The sequence below is a fragment of the Emydura macquarii genome, unplaced genomic scaffold, assembly GCF_026122565.2.
Source record: "Emydura macquarii macquarii isolate MOO-44397 ecotype Brisbane River unplaced genomic scaffold, CSIRO-AGI_Emac_v2 contig_2473, whole genome shotgun sequence".
In the NCBI taxonomy this organism is placed as follows: Eukaryota; Metazoa; Chordata; order Testudines; family Chelidae; genus Emydura; species Emydura macquarii.
Genome location: NW_027132610.1, coordinates 9,697,596 through 9,715,737, shown reverse-complemented (window position 1 = coordinate 9,715,737; position 18,142 = coordinate 9,697,596). Strand labels below are relative to the sequence as shown.

Sequence of the window (18,142 nt, the reverse complement as noted above, 5' to 3'; positions counted from 1 at the left end):
GCTGGTTGTAATGAGTCACCACTTCTTTCCCCCTCATTCTGCCCTCATCGCCCTTGCTTGTCGGGGTGGAGCCACGCTGCTAGCTACCCCCACCTCCCAGTGTTGCTTGTAACTGGGTGTCCTGTCTAAACTGGCTTGCGCTAGGGGCTGATGCAATGGAACCAAAAGTCATCTGGTGAGCTACCTATTTATCAGAAGGAAACAGCCCTGTGAGGCCTGGCGGCCTTTTAGCAGGGGGCATTGGCGATTCCACATTTATAGGGTGCTCTCTCTTGTTTAGAAAAGAGACAAAACGCTGTCCAGGCAATGAATCCGCTGAAACACACGTGCCAAGTCTAATAATGATTACAGTGAGAGTCGTGGCCGATGTTTCTTTCTTTTTTTCCCCCTGTTGGGTATGAGGCAAGGGCAAGCTGGAGTTGTGAATTTGGTCAGGTTTCCATATGACTTTTTCAGTCAATCACATTTTGTTATTGCTAACCCCCTGTGCATTCTAAGTAGTAAAGTAAAAGCCATTAAGCCACCAGTTACTGGAAAGGAGGGCCTGTGAGTACTTTCTAGTTGAATGCATGGAGAAGCTTCCATTTCTTTTTATTTAGCTCGATCTCTTTACTTTCCTAACATCATTCAAGCATGATTGCAGTGTCATGTGGCTTTTCTCTCTTTAAATTGCAAGGGAAGTTTGGGATATGGTGTAATCCTGGAATCCAGCTATTTGTTGCTTAATATTTAAAGGAAGACCAGCAACTTAGAAATCACTCTCTATCTAGGGAGACCAGATGTCCCAATTTTATAGGAACAGTCCCGATATTTGGGGCTTTGTCTTGTATAGGTGCCTCTTACCCCGCATCTCCTGTACTGATTTTTCACACTTGCTATCTGGTCACCCTAACTCTATCTGATGTTTCTTACCTGCTGTTGTCACAGGTAACACCTGAGATTACTATAACTGAACAAAGATTAATGAAAATAATCATTTTGTCTAGTTTGCCAGATGCTGACACCATCACACACACAAAAGAAGCGACACACCTTTTGTTTGTTGGTTTGAAACCCGGGTAACTATTTTGCCTATGTATTCTAATCAACTGTGTATTTGATTAGTGATTTGAGAAAAAACTTTGTTTTGGCAACTCTGCTGAGTGCTTCAGTGGGATAAAGCAGATCTAAATCTGGCTTTTCTAACCCCCTTGAGGATTTCCTGACTTTGGGGAATCATCAGGTGGCACCTATGCCAGTACCTTTCTTCCCCAGCATAGGGGACATGATTGAGAGAAAGTCAGAATATAACTACACTTGATGATCCCCACCTACCAGAGTGATCCTGAAGGAAGATCTGGGGGCTACGCATCTTTGATTCCTTTCCTGGCTCTTCCTCCCTTCTTTTGTTCCCTCCATGTCCCAAATGAAAAGATATCAAAAGATCAATTGAAAACCCAGGTGACTGGATTAATCATCTGTCTAAAATGTTTGACAAATAGGGGCTCAGATAACCACGATGGTGAGTGCAGTACAAATACACAGATAGATATAAATAGAACTTGATGTTAATAAAATGAAATGTTTGCCAATTAAGTAGAAGTTTCTTCAAAGAGTTCCTTTGCAATAACATTTATTAGTTTCCTGACCAGCAGAGCAAATGAACATAAAATGTATTGTTACATACGCATAATGCGTTCTTAGGTCAAAGAGAGATCATGGAGCAAATAAGACCTAGTTGAACTAGGCAGTAAGGGTATATTAAACACCTGCAGCTGGCCTGGGTCAGCTGACTTTGGCTCACGCGGTGGGGCGTGGGCTGTTAAAATGCAATGTAGACATTTGGGCTCGGGCTAGAGCCCGACTCTGGGACACCACAAGGGCTCCAGCCTGACCCTGAATGTCTACACCACAGTTTTATAACCCCACAGCCCAAGCCCTGCGAGCCTGAGTCCACTAACATGGGCCAGCCAGGGGTGTTTAATAGCTGTGTAGTCATAGCCTCAGAGTGTAACTCAGACAAAAGGGGTAATCCATGGATGATGCGGACACTCTTTCTAACCTAACTAACTAGCACAGTATCAAAAGATGCTCTCAGGAGACATGAATTGTGATCCCTAAGCTGGGTGAAATCTCTTTTCTGTCTTTTCAGTTTAATTTACAAAAATAGGTCTAGGCTAAAATATAGTCATGTGTGGTATTGGGTATAACTTCTATTTATTTCACTCTTTTTATTTGTTATATAACATGAGAAATTGTGGCTAATATTGGCCTTATCTTGTTAATGCGTAACATAGTAGATCTTCTCTGCCCAAAGAGGGAAATGCAGGTATAATGTTCATTTTCAAGTCTCATAAATATGCGAAAAGGACAGGAAGTGATATTTTCTGAATCTGGGGAAGTCGTATTCCAAATGGTACCTGCGCAACATTATATTAATTCTCTTACCTAGGGCTCCTTAGTTTCCTTGCTTCCACTCTAGAACAGTGAGATTTTCCCAGAGCCTCAGAAATGTCACTTCCTGCTCTATTCTCAACTTTCTGAGACTCAACAATGAACTTTGCACCTGTATTTCCCTCTTTAACTCCATCTCTTGGGCAGACAAGATCTACTATGTTCCTTCCTTGGCAACCAGATAGGTTCAATATTAAGGCTACATTGAGTTTTTCACTTAAATATATATGGTTCTAAAATATATTTGATTAAACCTAAACAGCAAATCAGACTTTGAATCACATTCAGTGTTAATCTCTATACACTCAATTTTAAGATTCTTGGATTTTGAGAGTTTGCCTGTTTACATCAGAGATTAATTTGATCTGTTGTATCTATTACAAACCCAACATAATTAATGACACTGCTGTAATGTCAAGTCTTAAACCTACCAGAAAAGTCTGAAATTCAGTCATAGCTGAAGCTGTTGGTAGACCGCTAGGGCCTACCAAGCTTATTGCTTACCACTGTGAATAGTCCCACTGACTACTTACCACACTCGGTTGCCAGTATTGCATTTAGCAGCAAGTGCTCAGTGAGATTAATACTAGATCTGATTGGAAAAATACCAGCAAAATATTTTTTCATTTGATAATTCATTGAAATTTAGATGTTTTTATGGAAATGGTTTGATTTTGATTAACTTCCAACAAAACAGTGCCTCCCAGGCATGTTTCAATCAACAACCTGCCTAGTTTCCAGTCAGCTCATCTGCCCAGCTCCACAGCAGCCCGTTGAGCTAGGAGCTTGGGAGCCAGGACTTCCCACTCCCAGCTCCTTCAGCCCACAAGGTGGGCTGCCTTGTAGCCAGGGCTTTCTTGGATCCCTAGAAACCTACCAAGCTGGCTGCCATGGAGCTGTGGAAGCCCTGGCTGCTGCTGACTGACAGCAAGGTGATTCTCTTCAGTTCCAAGGCTGCTGTTCCCTGGTGGGCAGCCCTGAAACAAACAATTCATCTCAATTTCAGTCAGCAACAGCTCTGTCTTCCAGGGCCCCAGCTCTCTGCAGCCAGCCCAGGGGTCCCTGGGAGCATACTTAGTTTTGGAAACACTTCTTCCAGTGTTTCTGAAGTGAAATATTGCAAGATTTCAGTTCTGTGAAAAATTTTGAGTTTTGGTTTTTCATCCTCATTCAGGATGAAAAATGTTTCTGGAAACTTGAAAATTTTCATGGAACTCAAATTTGGTTTCCTGACAAGCTGTGATTAACACTAATATCTTCAGGAATTGGAGTCATGGACTGTAGATCCAGAATAAACATTTCATTGACTTATGCATTGTGAAGGACTATACGGTGAATTATTTCCACTAATCTAACATATTCTTGAACAACTGCACTGCAGGTGCCCTGACCACTTCCTGGTAGCCTGTTTTGCTGCTACTGCTCTTAAAAAAAAAAAAAAAAAAAGAGTTTTTAAAAGTTTTTTTTTTTTTTTTTTTTTTTTTTAAACCCACTATATCTAGTCTAATATTTTTCTTCCCTAGCTTCTTGCTCCTGCCTTTTTCTGAGGTGGGGAATAAGCCTTTATTCTTTTCTCCTGTTCTCATGATTGCAGACTGATCTTCTTTTCTTTTTTCTAGGATCTAGGCCAGTGTTTCTCAATTAAATTTGGCCACGGAACCCTTTTGAACTCGATAAATAATTGCGGAACCCCCCCCCAAACTCTTAACAGTATTTTTACATATGGGGCCAAAAAAAATGTCAAAATAACCCTTTAGGCTCCGTGGGGAAATTACACTCATACTCGATACCCTCCGCCGAAAAATCCGGGACATCTTCCCTTTTTCGGCGGCACGGAGAACAGCTGCTCTCGGCGGCGCAATGTCACTTTCTCGCAGAACCCTAACAGTGTTTCCGCGGAACCCCAATTGAGAAACACTGATCTAGGCTATACAGATATAGCATTTCACTCTTGCCTCATGTCATTCTCCAGTCCTTGTGATTTATTTTGCTCTTTCTATTCACTCTTCGTTGTCCATATACTTTCTAAATTGTGGGGACCAGAATTGCATTTGAATCCCCCTTGTTACTTCTTAGCCACTTTGAGGGCTTACAATTCATTAATTCCTCCTATTCATCAACCAGGATACGGTATTTTTACCAACTTGATATTTGATATTTATCCAGTTATTTAAATAAGCTTTCTGTGTGGTAGTCTAGCAAGGTACAAACAGTGTACAAAGAGAGCACAGCCCCATTTATTCAACTACTAGTTAACCAAAATTCCATTTTATCCAAATTGTGGTTATAGTCCCCAGCACAAATCACTTACTTATTTGTTCCATGAACTCTTTTCATCTTTATGATTTTGATATCCCCCAGACAAATAGGCTAGCACTGTATGCTCTGGTCCAGGTTGTGCCCAGCCCTGTATAGACCTTTCTTGACACACAATATTTTTTAATGTGGTTATGAAGAACTGAGTTAGTGGACGTGATGCTGACCATGCCTTTGGCAGTGCAAGGGCTGTGCAAAGCCAGTTATCCCAGCAGTGCTAGCTTTTCCAAAGGGGTGGGGATGGCAAGGTGAGGGTGAGGCAGTGGATCTCTCCTCCTCATTGGCAGAAGAGCTGGCTCTGTACACTGGGCGTGCCTGCTGCAGCTTCTTAAAGGGGCTACCAGCAGTCCTTTGCACTCTGGTAGGTATTGTGCCTGTATTTTGCTTGGAGGGCTACATTTCCACACTGCTACCTATGAAGGATGATGGCTTAATTTCACAATTTCTCCCTGTATCTACTAAATCATACTCAAGGAGGCCACTATATTAGTTTGGTATGGCCTTTTAAAAAAAAAATCTATGTTATTTGTTGGCTATTGGCCATGAGCTTTCCTCCATAGTTATCTATGTGCCGCATATATATATTAAGGCCAGGTCTACACTATCAGTTTTTGCTTGCATAGCTCTGTCGGTCAGGGTTATGATGAAGTGTGATCCCTGACCAACATAGCTGTGCCCCCAAAAGCCTCTAGCATAGACGCAGCTATGCTGGCAAAACTGCGCTTTTAGCACTATAGCTTATTTGACTCTGGGAGAGTGGGGGGACAAGAACAAGCTATACTGGCAAAAGCACCGTTTTTCCGGTATAATTGCGTCTACACTAGGAGTCCTTTGCTGGGATAGTATATTGGTGTCGCTATATCAGTAGAGCACAACCTGGTGTAGACCCAGCCTAGGGTAACATCACTCATTGCTTGGAGATCTTGTAGCTAGTGGGCACAGGAAGTTCAATTCAGCCTTTTACCAGTGGTTTGTTTTCATTTACTTTATTTTTAATAGTCATGGAAAATGAAAGTGCAAAATCACTGTTCAAATTTAGAATCCTAAATTCTCACTCAGCTGATACATGGCTAAGGGAACACTGATCCCAAGGGCCTGATTCAGCACTGCATTTCTCCAATTTGACTTTGGCATAACTCCACTGATTTCAGTGAATTTAACCTAGTGTAAAAGTGGAACAATGCTGTGGTGAATCAGGCTTGATATGCTCATATAAATGGCTAATGAAATGATTGAGCAATGGAAAGAAAGAATTAAAAGCAGAAGAATCAAATGTGAATCTGAAAATTGGGTTCAGGAATTTATTGATTGTAGGACTGGGTTTATTTTATTGAAGTGGGTCTCATTTTACTTGTTAAGGGGTTCCAATTAGCAATGTTAATAGTGTTATGCATCTTTAAAAATTATTCTAAGTACAGGGGATTAGATGGCTTTGGTAATGGGATATAGATATTTCATCGTGACATTGCTTATTACAGTCTAACCCAGGTTCCTTACCATCTGATGGCTATTTGATGACCTATGTAAAATAAGGGATTGAGATTTGTGGTCCTTTACACTGGTTCTCTAGAGTGTTCCAAAGCCTTGTCTAGGAAGCTAATCTACTCCCATGAGTTTTCCCCCTTGAGGGTGACAGTTTAATAATTCCTGAGGAATGTCGCTGTTGAGGGAGGTCATTCTTGCTGGGAGAAATGTGGTCTGTGGGGTAGATTGGGCCTTGAAGATTAAGCCTGAGACTTAGAAATTGATCTGTCTGTGGGTAGCCAGTGGAGTGAGTGGATGCTCAGAATGATGCGTTTTCAGTGGTTTATTGGCTGAGATGATTTTCTAGAAAAGCTATTTTAGGTGGTGATGGTTAGAGGTGCTTATAGCTCTCTCTGAGCTCTATCTATTAGACTCGTAGTATCTAAGGAACTTGGCTTTGCAGGAGGAGTAATACAAAAAAGATTCCTAATAAGACTTCTAGAAACTCTAAAAACTCCTAAAATAGTTTTTCTCTAACATGTGTATATACAGAATGCACAGTGCTGTGGTGTGGAAACATCTTTACTGTTCTAGTTAAATCATTCTCTTAGAGACCTGCCTTTTCTTCCAAGGAAATAACTTGGAGAGAAGAACAACAGAATATACAGTACTAAGAAAAATACAGCAACAGATTTCATTTTCATCACACGGTCCAAACTTTTGGTAGCAACATTTGTTTCCAATAATTTATCTTGCTTTAAAATCTCCAGTATCATTTTAAACCTTTTTTTTGGTAGAAACATTTGTTTCCAATAATTTATCTTGCTTTAAAATCTCCAGTATCATTTTAAACCTTTTTTTCCTCCAAAGCCCTGAGACGGAACTAAAATGTTACCATCTGACAGATTTATTTCCTTCCTGCTGTCATTTAAAGACCCTAATAGTAATAGCACTTACTGTATATCAGAGTCTGACATACAGTGCCTTCAGTATCTGATTCTAAATAATTGCTTTGTAGGGACAGGAAAGGATGTCCAATGTGGTGGTTCTGGCGGGGGGAGGAGGTGGTATGTTGAAATATATAATGCAGATATTGGCTGAAATTTGCTGTTTTAAAATATGATGACAAAGGTGCAACAAAATTAAATGGTGTTTTCCTTGCAAAATGTGGGCATTGATGACAATGCAAACCCCCCCACTCTTTTTGGTTTTATAACATCATTGACAAATTGCATGCAATCTGGATTTTTCTCAAGGAAAATGCATACTTGCTTCATAAAACATGGTTTTGTTGATGAGGATGTTATCTTGTTATAGATATAAATATAGTCTTCTCTGATAATATTGTGCACTATACGATTTCTCTTATTTCTATCACGGAGTTCCACATTAGTAACCCGACAGGCCCAATGATGATATTGTCAACGCAAATTCTCAAAACTAAATGCTGTTGAATGAGTGATTTTTAAGGCATAAGAAGCAGGCTTTTGTCCAGACTTGACTTCCACACAAATAACTTTTGATGTAGGAAGATGTGAATGTAGATTGCTATAGAAGTAAAAAGGCTGAATAAGGTTTTATTATAGCAAAGCAGGCAACTTGCAGTCTGCCAGGATTGAAAAAGGGAGTTATGGAAAATCAGTTAAATTTTTTCGGAGTCCATCTCTTTTGTAACTGGACTCGTGTTTTAAAATGAGGCAAAATTAACTTCCATGGTGGAGACACGATTAGAATGAGCCAGAATTAACTCCCATGGTGGAGATGCAATTAGACTGTGAGAACTAGCTTCCCACTGGGCAAATTGGAAAGCAAAATCAGAATGCAAACAGAATAAAGTTTAGTGTTGTACAGTGACTCATTATAGAAATGTAGGGCTAGCAGGGACCTCTAGAGGTCATCTAGCCCATTCCTCAACACTGAGGAAGAAATCCTAGGGCACTTTACGAACTGTGGTCCAACTTTAAGGCTCTGGTTCAGGGAAAGAAGGTCACCTCAGAAGGATCGGTTTTTAGAGGTGTTATACCTGCATTATTAAGCATGCTGTTGAAGGTTGCATTGTACTTTTTGGAAGGGCTCCACCTCAGTGGGTTTGTCTACAGTGCATAAGCATGGTCAGGAGCCCACGCTGCGCAAACATGTCCCTCCAGCCCATTCTGTCCTGCAACAGTGCTAGCAGTCCACACTCTTCACTTGGGGGTGCAAGCAGCCAAAATTATGGCTGCCTTCTACACTAGAGCAGTAGGAGAGGAAAGAGTTCTGAGCACCCTCTTGCTCCACTACAACACACTTACATTAGAGCAGCTGTAGTTTGACTTTATTAGAGTGGATTGTTAGCACCACTGTAGTTAAAGTTGAGTCTACCTTGCTGTTGAACAGCTGGTTTTTATAAGTGCTCTAAAATCCACATGTTTTCTTGACTTGATAATTATTGTGACGGATGGGAGGCTGAGTTAGGATTAGTGGTCCAAATTTGAGATTGTTCAAGCCAAGGATTCCTGAGATACAGCCTACCTAACAAATCACGTTACATCAACATTTTACAATCTTTGTAATTTTATTTTATACACACCTGGAGCTCAAACTGTGGCTCTGATCATCCCTGAGCTGATACCACCCTCTTGGGAATTATCTCGGCTAATGTCTGACATCCACTGCCCCTTTCAGGAAGCGATATTTAAAAAGCTATTCAAAACTAATGAAAACTGGAAAATGCAGCTATCTACGTTTTTGAGTGAGTGAGGGGAATTGAGGTTTTGAGCGAAAGGCAGAAATCCATCTCCTATACCTAAAGGATCAAATAAACTAAGTGATTGCAGATGAAAGAATGAGAGAGAGCGCTAAATACACAATAGGGATAGAAAACAGTGAACAGCCCTTCTCCATTTCTGTCTCCTGTCCAACTGGGTGGAGGGGAGGGGAAAGGAGAGGAGGGGTTGATTACTGACCAGTCCCCAGTGAACCTGGGAGTTTGACTATTCAGTGGTTTTCTCTATCACCTGCTTGCACTCAGAACCTATGTAACTCTTTCAGAGGCTCGAGTATAGGTGCAACTGATGTTTTGGAAGGGTATGAGGCAGCAAGGGGCAACCTCAGCTCTGGATTAGTGAAGGTTTTGGGCAGTGATACAAATACAGTATCACTGAAATACAGCCAGCCTTGGGGTGGAAGGCAGAAGCCATAAAGGAGGGGACAGGAGGGGATTTTTAGCCAATGACAGTGGAACAAAGCCTTGCTGGACCAGAAAATGCCATGGGATGGGATGTTCAATCACTATCCAGAGCAGCCAGGATCTTCGTATTTAGGGTTTCAGAGAGGAGACCGCCCTTCACCTTCACACAACCCTTTCACAAACTGCATCAAATGGAGCTAGTCCTGGTGAGATTTGAATCTGTGTTATATGGGGTCTACTTATTTCAGGCATATGCTTACCCTACTGAGTCATCCCCTCTGCTTCTGGAAATCCTGTAATTCTGTCTGGAATTTTCCCCAAACTCCTATATTTTGAGCATATATTACATCAGGGATAAAATCATTTCAGTGCTCCATAGTGTGGCTTTCATTTGGGCCTTACTTACTAGTCACATGCTATTTAATAATAAGAAACTGCAGAGGAGGGGAAAACTCAGTGGACCAATTATTTCATAGTCTCCTTACCCCCGCCAAGTTTCCTGATTACTATACAAGTAGAGCTTTTATGTAGAAAATTTCTCACAGAGTGACCTAAATGAGCGTCATAAATAAAATAGCACATTAACTCCTGTGAAATCAGAGCAAAACATAGCAAATAAATAAGATTTGTGCTTGGTTTAAAAACCAGTGATTCAGCTATCTGAATGCCAATGAAGGCAACAGAGCAGTGCATAAAAATCAAATGTCCCATCACCCAGAGGGCAAGAGCCTGATACTACACTTCCCTGAACCTTGTGGAATCAATGACATCTGTGCCAAGTGGGAGCAAAATGCTACCAAATCCTTCTGGGAGGACATAGATGGTTATGCACTATGTTTGTGCCTCCCCTTTGCTGGAGATGCTGGGACTGGTTCAGCACTTGGTGCAGCTTAGAGAAGTCTTAGGTTGTGAAAACTGGGAACAGCTGGGGCATAGGAAGGTTCCTGGCCAGGCTAAGAACATCTTTGGCCTACTCCTGCTCCCCTGAGCTTTTGTGTCACCATCCAGAGGCAGCTACACTGACTCTGCATCTGCCAGGGATGCCCCCTGTGTCAGGAGAATTCCATGAGGGGCACTTACAGGTGCTGTTGGCCACTGATAAATCTGGCTCTTGGCATGCAGAGCTGGGGAAAGATGTAAAGCCTCTGTCTAGCTGAACGAACAAATATCTAAAGCACTTTGTTTTTTTAGTGTCAGTAACATTATCTTAAGCCTAACGAGAACTCAGTGATTGGATTGAAACACACCTGTGGTGCATTTTGATTATTTAGACTGATAGAGTTTAAGGCCAGAAGGGGGACCATCATGATCATCTAGTCTGACTTCCTGCACAGCGCAGGCCACAGAACCTCACCCACCCACTCCTGTAATAGACCCATAACCTCTGACTGAGTTACTGAAGTCCTCAAATCATGATTTAATGACTTCAAGTTACAGAGACCCATCATTTACACTACTTTAAACCTGCAAGTGACCCATGCTGCAGAAGAAGGTGGAAAAACTCCAGGGTCTCTGCCAATCTGATCTGGGGGGAAATTCCTTCCTGACCCCACATATGGTGATCACTTGTACCCTGAGCATGTGAGCAAGACCCACCAGCCAGACAGCCGGGAAAAAATTCTCAGTAGTAACTCAGAGCTCTCCCCATCTAGTGTCTCATTGTGGCTATTGGAGATGTTTGCTGCTAGCGGTTGCAGATCAGCTACATGACAGTGTTGGCAGTCTCATCATACCATCCCCTCCATAAACTTATCAAGTTCAGTCTTGAAGCCAGTTAAGTGTTTTGTTCCACTGCTCCCCTTGGAAGGCAGTTCCAGAATTTCACTTCTTTGATAGTTAGAAACCTTCATCTACTTTCAAGCGTAAGTTTGTTAATGGCCAATTTATATCCATTTGTTCTTGTGTCCACACTGGCACTTAACTTATATAACTCCTCTCCCTCCCCAGTATTTATCCTTCTGTTGTATTTGTAGAGAGCAATCCTACCTCCTTTCGGCTTTCTTTTGGTTAGGCTAAACAAGCCAGACTCTGAGTCTCCTCTCATAAAGCAGGCTTTCCATTCTTCAGGTCATCCTAGTAGTCCTTCTCTGCACTTGTTGCAGTTCGAATTCATCTTTCTTAAACATGGTAAACCAGAACTGCACCCAGTATTCCAGATGAGTTAGACCTGGGATTCAGCTTTTGTCCTAGATGGAAATGTTGTTAACTGTGTGCTGTGATGTGGCAGCAATGAGTGGAAAGGCTGCAAGTGCCGCGTAGCTGAATTGTGTAGAGAGATTACAAGAAAACGACAGAAAAACTACATGTAGGCTAGGTGGATGGGAATCCATTCCCAGTTTGTGGCAGGGTCTAGGGCAGCCTGTGTAGTTGCTCCCCCTTCCCGCAGGCTGTAATTACCTTGACTCTCCCCCGTGGTGGTGATTTGTGGTCCCTGGATTTGCGCACTAACCATAACCCTGCCCTTCCTTTAATCTCTTCTGTGCTGGTCAATATGGAGTTCAGTTCCACTTTCATAGGGTGTGCAGGGTCCCACTGCACTCATGCTTTGCCATCTCCATCTCTTCTGTTGGATGGAACAGTGGCATTTCAGCTACACTGGGGACTTTCCACCATCCCTGTGTTGCTGGGTGAACTTCACAGCAACAGAAGATTCACATGGCCATGATGTAGCTACAGTGGCGTGCAGAATGGACTTTCATCTTGAACGGCAAGGCCACCCTGTTACATTCACCTCACGCTCTGGCCTCATGGGAGGAGTTCTCAGGAGAAGGGATTTCCAGAATGATGATGGCTTCTTTCATTTCTCTAACCTTCAGATGGCAAGTGTGTCAATGGGGTGACACGTGTAGTTAAGGGACTTGCTGGGTTGTGGTTTTTGTGAGACTTAAATGGCCTTATGAATTTCACTCTATGTGAAAGTGAATGCAGTGTTTACTTATTACAGAAGCAAGCGCTTTAGAACAGAAAAGCCTCTGAAAAATAAGTCCTAAATAAACTCCTACAGATCGTTATGTAAAACTAAAATAGCATGACAGTCTCTCAACCCACCCTGTAGTTCTCCTCCTTATATACCACATCATAGGTGCCTTTTAGAAATAGCTGAGACAGCTAGTGATCATTCTTCAGGGAGGTTACCTTGTCTGGCCTGCCTCTTAGGCGGGCATACCAGGAGCAGTTGTATTCTGCCTCCTTTCATAGAGGTTTTTATAAGCTCCTTGTATAGTATCCTCTGGTGTTTTTTTGTTTTTGTTTTTGTTTTTGTTGCCTCCTGGTAGTATACTCTCCTTTTCTAGAGGCTTATTAGCTAGTCTAAGTTGATCTTCCTGAGTTGGAGCACACGCCCTTTCTTCTACAGCTCCAACAGAACTGTCAGCTAGGTAAGCCTGTAAAAGATGCCTTTGGAGCTTGTGGGCTTGGTTTCTATGACAACAGTGCAATAATTGCTCACACTTCTCCCTTGCATTTGGCTAAAATTCCAGTTTTAATCACTGTACTGCATACCATCTCTAAGGAGTCTTCTTGTTACAGAGGGTGCCAATTGTGACCCTATTATTAAGGTTGCATAATCTCCATTATAATCCTCTGATTTCAACTGATTATAACTTTACCAACCTTCAACTGTTGAGGCTGAAATTTTCTGTGCTTGGTTTCTGCCTCAGGTTGAATTTTTTTTTGAGAGTTTCAGCAGAAAGAGGCCACCTCTTTTCTCAAGGAGCAGGCTGGTTTAAAATATATGTTGACTAATTTTTCTGACCAGGTATCACCAAGTTATAAGCCACAGGAAATCACCATTTTCACATGTGCAGTACAATATGCTAGAGGCTTGCTTCTAAAATCTCTGAATATGTTCACTGAGTATACTCCCCAGCCCTGCTTAGCCTTCTGAAGCAGCCACACAGACTAGAACCTGGGGGTAGGACACAGGCAAAACTGATCCTCTTCTTTCTCCTAGACTGTAGCCTCATTCACCACACATTTAATTGATTCACTGAGCACTGGCCATCCTGTACACTGAATGAAGCAGGGATCTTGTGGGGGAAAAAATACAAATAGGGTGTGATGGTATAATTAAAGACTATATCAGAATGCATATGCTCAAGGGGGCTGAATTAAAGTTGCAATGGCAACCTTAATTTTGACCCTTTGTAACTTTTGAGCACCTGACTTTGCAACTTTAATATCATTCTTTTCACAATTTTATTTTGTGTGTAGTGTCAAATATATTTACCAGAGAAGCCTCAGTCCTTCTGATCCAAACTGTTCTGTTCCACATCAGGGCAGGGCTTTGAGATGCAAAAGACAGAGAATAAAGTTAAAAACATGGCATTTGCTCTTGTTCTGTTTCATGCACAATTTAAACAGCAGAAAGATGAGCAAATGCTACTGTTGTTACTACAAATAATTCAGTAGCTGCAAATACAGTATTTATTAAATGAGAACTAATTTTTTATCTACCGTTCTGTGAAGTTTAACTGTATTTTCCCGCCTGTAAAGAGGGAAGGATAATGTTACTTATCTAGGCCAACATTTTCAGAGTTAGGCTCCTAAATCTATAGTTAGGCATCTAAATCTAAGTGGTCTGAGTTCAGGATACTTGAGCCGCCACATCTCATTGAGACTGAGGACATTTGAAAAATCAGGTTTTTTATAAGTAGGTGCCGAGCTGTGGATTTAGGAGTCTAACTTCAGGTTTGAAAACTGTGAGCCTGATTTTCAGGGGTGCTGTGCAGATGAATTAGCTAATGTGTATAAAAGCTGCATTTTGAAGATCTGAAGTGTTACTTTCTGAGTGCTAAATTTGACAATGATGGCTTGTTGTGGTGTGTGTGTGTGTGTGTGTGTGTGTGTGTGTGTGTGTGTGTGTGTGTGTGTGTGTGTGTGTGTGTGTGTGTGTGTGTGTGTGCGTGCGCGCGTGCGCCTTTTTTTGTATTGAAACTTTTTGATCAACAGACCAGTGACCCTTTTTGAGAGGGTCGCTTGTTATATTAGCAAGGATTCCCATCCCACTGAGCACTGGGCTTTCTCCAGCTCCACTGAAGTGCATGTAAGCTGAAGGAGCAGAGTGTCTTACAGGGTTGGTTCCCGCAGAGAAACGAAAAGGAGCGACTTTTGTATAGTGTAAAATGTTAACTGCAAGTGAATAAGTCTGTGGGCGAGGCTACCATGGCAGTGGCTTTACCATGCCGGGAAACTGCCAACCTGTAGTGTGTTGATATTAGCGATTACTGTGAAAAGGGAAGGTGCCTTTTACTCATGGTAGGTGGCAGCACAGGAGAGGCTGTTGCCCGAGGAGGGAGGTAGAGGGGATGATGCAATTCAAGTGGTTCATTGCAAGCTGGACAGTCAGTACACAGGGTAGCAGCATTAGTGAGACGTGACAGCGAGGGTGCGGGATTTGTGGAGAAAAATGTGGTCAGAACGGTTGAATCCTGGCCTTTTAAATCCCAAATTAGAAGTGAATGCTCGCTATCCCTCATAGCGAGGTGGTGGTCAAAGGACTTGTACTCACTCAGAAACCTGGAACAAAACAATAGTATCCATTGTCCATTCTCTGTATCTGCTATGCTGTATTTCAGGAGAGTTGAGAAAAAATGGGGAAAGTCTGTAGCTGTGCTGTACTCTGTGTATGTGCGTGTGCACATGTAATGAAAGAGGTGGCGGGGCTCCAGCAGTTAGGTGCTGAGACTCAAGCAGTTTTTTTGCTTTCATAACTGACGTGGCAAGCCCAGAGATGCTGGGGCTATGAACTGCCAAGCCTAGAGGTGCCAGGGCTCAGCCCCGGCAAGCCCCGGCACAAATTAAGCACTGGAGGTGGGGTCTTTACAGCAGGGGAACATGGGTGCATTTAGTCAGGGCTGTTATGCAAAAAGCATAGTAGAAAGGGCCCCACCTACATCCCAGCATCTACCCCCTCTACACAGACTCATTCTTTATTTTCTTTTCCCCACACTTTCTTTTCACCATTCTCATTTCTTCCTTTCTCCCCTTTATTCTGCTGTGGCTGTCTTGGTTACAACACCTTTGCTAATAAAGTCAGCGTCACCTGTATTCCCCCCCCCCCCCCCCCAACTAAAGATCTGGTCCCCTGTAGCCTTCTTTCCATCTGTTTCTCCGTGGTTGCTCCTCCCAACGCAGTCACCCTCCAAATAAAAACTAGTAGCACAGTCTACTGACAATGGAGACACACCATAGTTAATAATAATAATTAATCATGTAATTATCAGTCATCCTAAGTATACTCTGTACACAGAGGCAGTAACAGTGTCTGCCTCTAGGTACTTTAAGTGTATGGTCACTTTCATGATCTTGATACTTCTCACTTCCCATCTATGGTTTAGGGGAGCACTCCTGCTTCTCAGCTGCAGTGTAGTCCACTCTGGTCAGCTGCCCACTCACGCCACTGCCTGATGCATGAGTTGGATGACGAATGAGGCGGGGAATAACATTCAAAAGGTCTGGTGATGTTGCAGTTCTTCTCTATAGACAGTCACAGCAGATTATGAGGGTAGCTCTAGTCTCACTACACCCCCTCTAAGTGATTCAGAGCAGAATGGGTGGCATGTTCTTTGCCGCTGCCTACATCTCCGCTCTCATTTCTTTCTGCTTCCCTAACGCTGCCCGTGTTCCATTCTTCTTAATGCTCCTTTCGTATCTTCCTCCCATTCCCAATCTTTGTGCCTTCTTCCATACTGCTTCTTCCTCGTGCTTGGAACTCCCTCCTGTTCCTCGTGTGCTAAATGGCCACCATCTCCTCTTTCAAATCCTGCCTTAAAACATACATCTGGACAGAAGTCTGTTAACAATAAGCCACATACATGTTTAGCCTATGTGCGTACTTAAAAACTGACCCCACCTCTAGACTCTCGTATGGTTATCCAGTGCATTTTTAATTATTATTTGTATTCTCCTAGGAGCCCCAGTCATGGACCAGGGCCCTGTGTGTCTGAACTATATTGCCTGTCTAATTTAGGGCCTGATCCTGGGAGGTGCTAAACACCCTAAATTTGCCATGGTGTCAACAGTTGGCCCAACACCAGTGGCACTTAGGACTTTATGCTCTATAGTAGGGACTGTTTTCTTCAGTATTTCATACAGTGCTGTGAAAAAAATAAAAATTAATTCATTTGATGGCATCTCCGCATTTAGTTGTAGCCTGGAGATATTTGATGTGTGCTCATGTATGGTCGAGCAAGCAGAGACGTGTCTTATTGAATAGTGTTTCAGTGGAGATTATTTAGCTACATGGGATGACTTTTGCAAGAAGAACCCCTGAAACTGCACACACAAAACATGAGTACATATCCGTGTGTGTACAAGTGGATATGCGAGTCCAAATCAGGTAACTGCATTTAACAACCTGAATTACACATACAAATCCTCATTTGTGCATGCAAATATTGCATGTCACACTTTGGAAGATACTTTGAAAAACCTAGTGCACCTCCTCCATATCCAGCCCCCCAGATTATAAATCACCTGTTGGAGTGCTGGGGGAAAGCCAGTCTTTTTAGTTAACTTCACTGTAGGTTTCTTTTGTATATTGCATAAATTAAAATCACAGGAATGCCACAGTATTAGATTCATAGTCATGGTAATGCCCTCGGTAGTTAGTAATATGTTTTGGAATGCAGTTTAGTTGCTTATAGGAGAAATTAACTTCACTCAGTATAGAAAAGGAGCTGTTTAAAAAAAATTCTTTCATTGTGTCAAATCATTTGAAAATCTAAGGAAACTGAATCCAGGTCTAGAACTCACTCTGACCTGACTCAGAGCTCTATGCCTGGATGGCATGCAGGACTGGCCTCAAGATCAATGGAACATTCCTGGATTAAAGAAAGCCATTTCTAATTAATTGATTTGGTATGCATTGTAATCCCATTTATCCCAATGAATAATTTAGCCTTTCTACCATAATTTAGCATCAGTAAATGCAGTTACCCTAGGCTGGTAAAATCTGTCTTGAATACGTGTAGTCGTCTTGTTCTGACACTCTGGTGGACTCAGCCCCGTGGAGCTGCAGTAATGTCTTTTTCCTGTCTGTTGAATTATTTATTCACTAGAGGCTAAATCCTCCCTCTGGTACCAAGGCCAAATAGCTGTCTTAGGGTAAGGCATTTGTGTGGGGCCTGAAGGGAAAGAAATTCCCCCCCCACAAATGCCATAGACCACTGGTACTATCTGCGGTGAGCAATAGCTTTTGGTCAGATTGCATATACTGGATAGTAAAGCACAGAAGTTAACATTACACGTACAGTATGTATATTCAAAGGGCTCACTTATGTTTGCTCTGGATAAAAGTTTCACTTTCCTTCCCTTTGAAAGCTTAACAACTCAACCCTAACCGTTGTGCAAGCATTTGTGCCACACACCTTTTAGCAGCTGTGTGCAGCCCGGGTATGCTGTATTTGTGTTTTCTCATACCCGTGACCACCCTCCAAACTACTCAGGATAAGATTCATAGACTCTAAGGTCAGAAGGGACTAATATGATCATCTAGTCTGACTGACTGACCTGCACAATGCAGGCCACAGAAGCTCACCCACCCACTCCTGTAATAAACCTCTAAGCTATGACTGAGCTATTAAAGTCCTCAAAATATGGTTTAAAGATTTTAAGGTACAGAGAATCCACCAGCAAGTGAGCCGTGCCCCATGTTACAGAGGAAGGCGAAAAATGCGATCAGCCTTTACGTTGCAGGTGTACACACCAACTTTCAGAGTGTAAGAGTTCCATATGGATGAATGAACTGATCTAAGGATA

General features: G+C 42.3%; 1 protein-coding gene across 1 annotated transcript in view; it reads left to right on the top strand.

The window, feature by feature from the left end:
* Positions 1–18,142, top strand: part of SLC7A1 (solute carrier family 7 member 1) — a 61,609-nt gene that overhangs the window by 1,702 nt on the left and 41,765 nt on the right. The gene's annotated exons all lie outside the window — the stretch shown is intronic.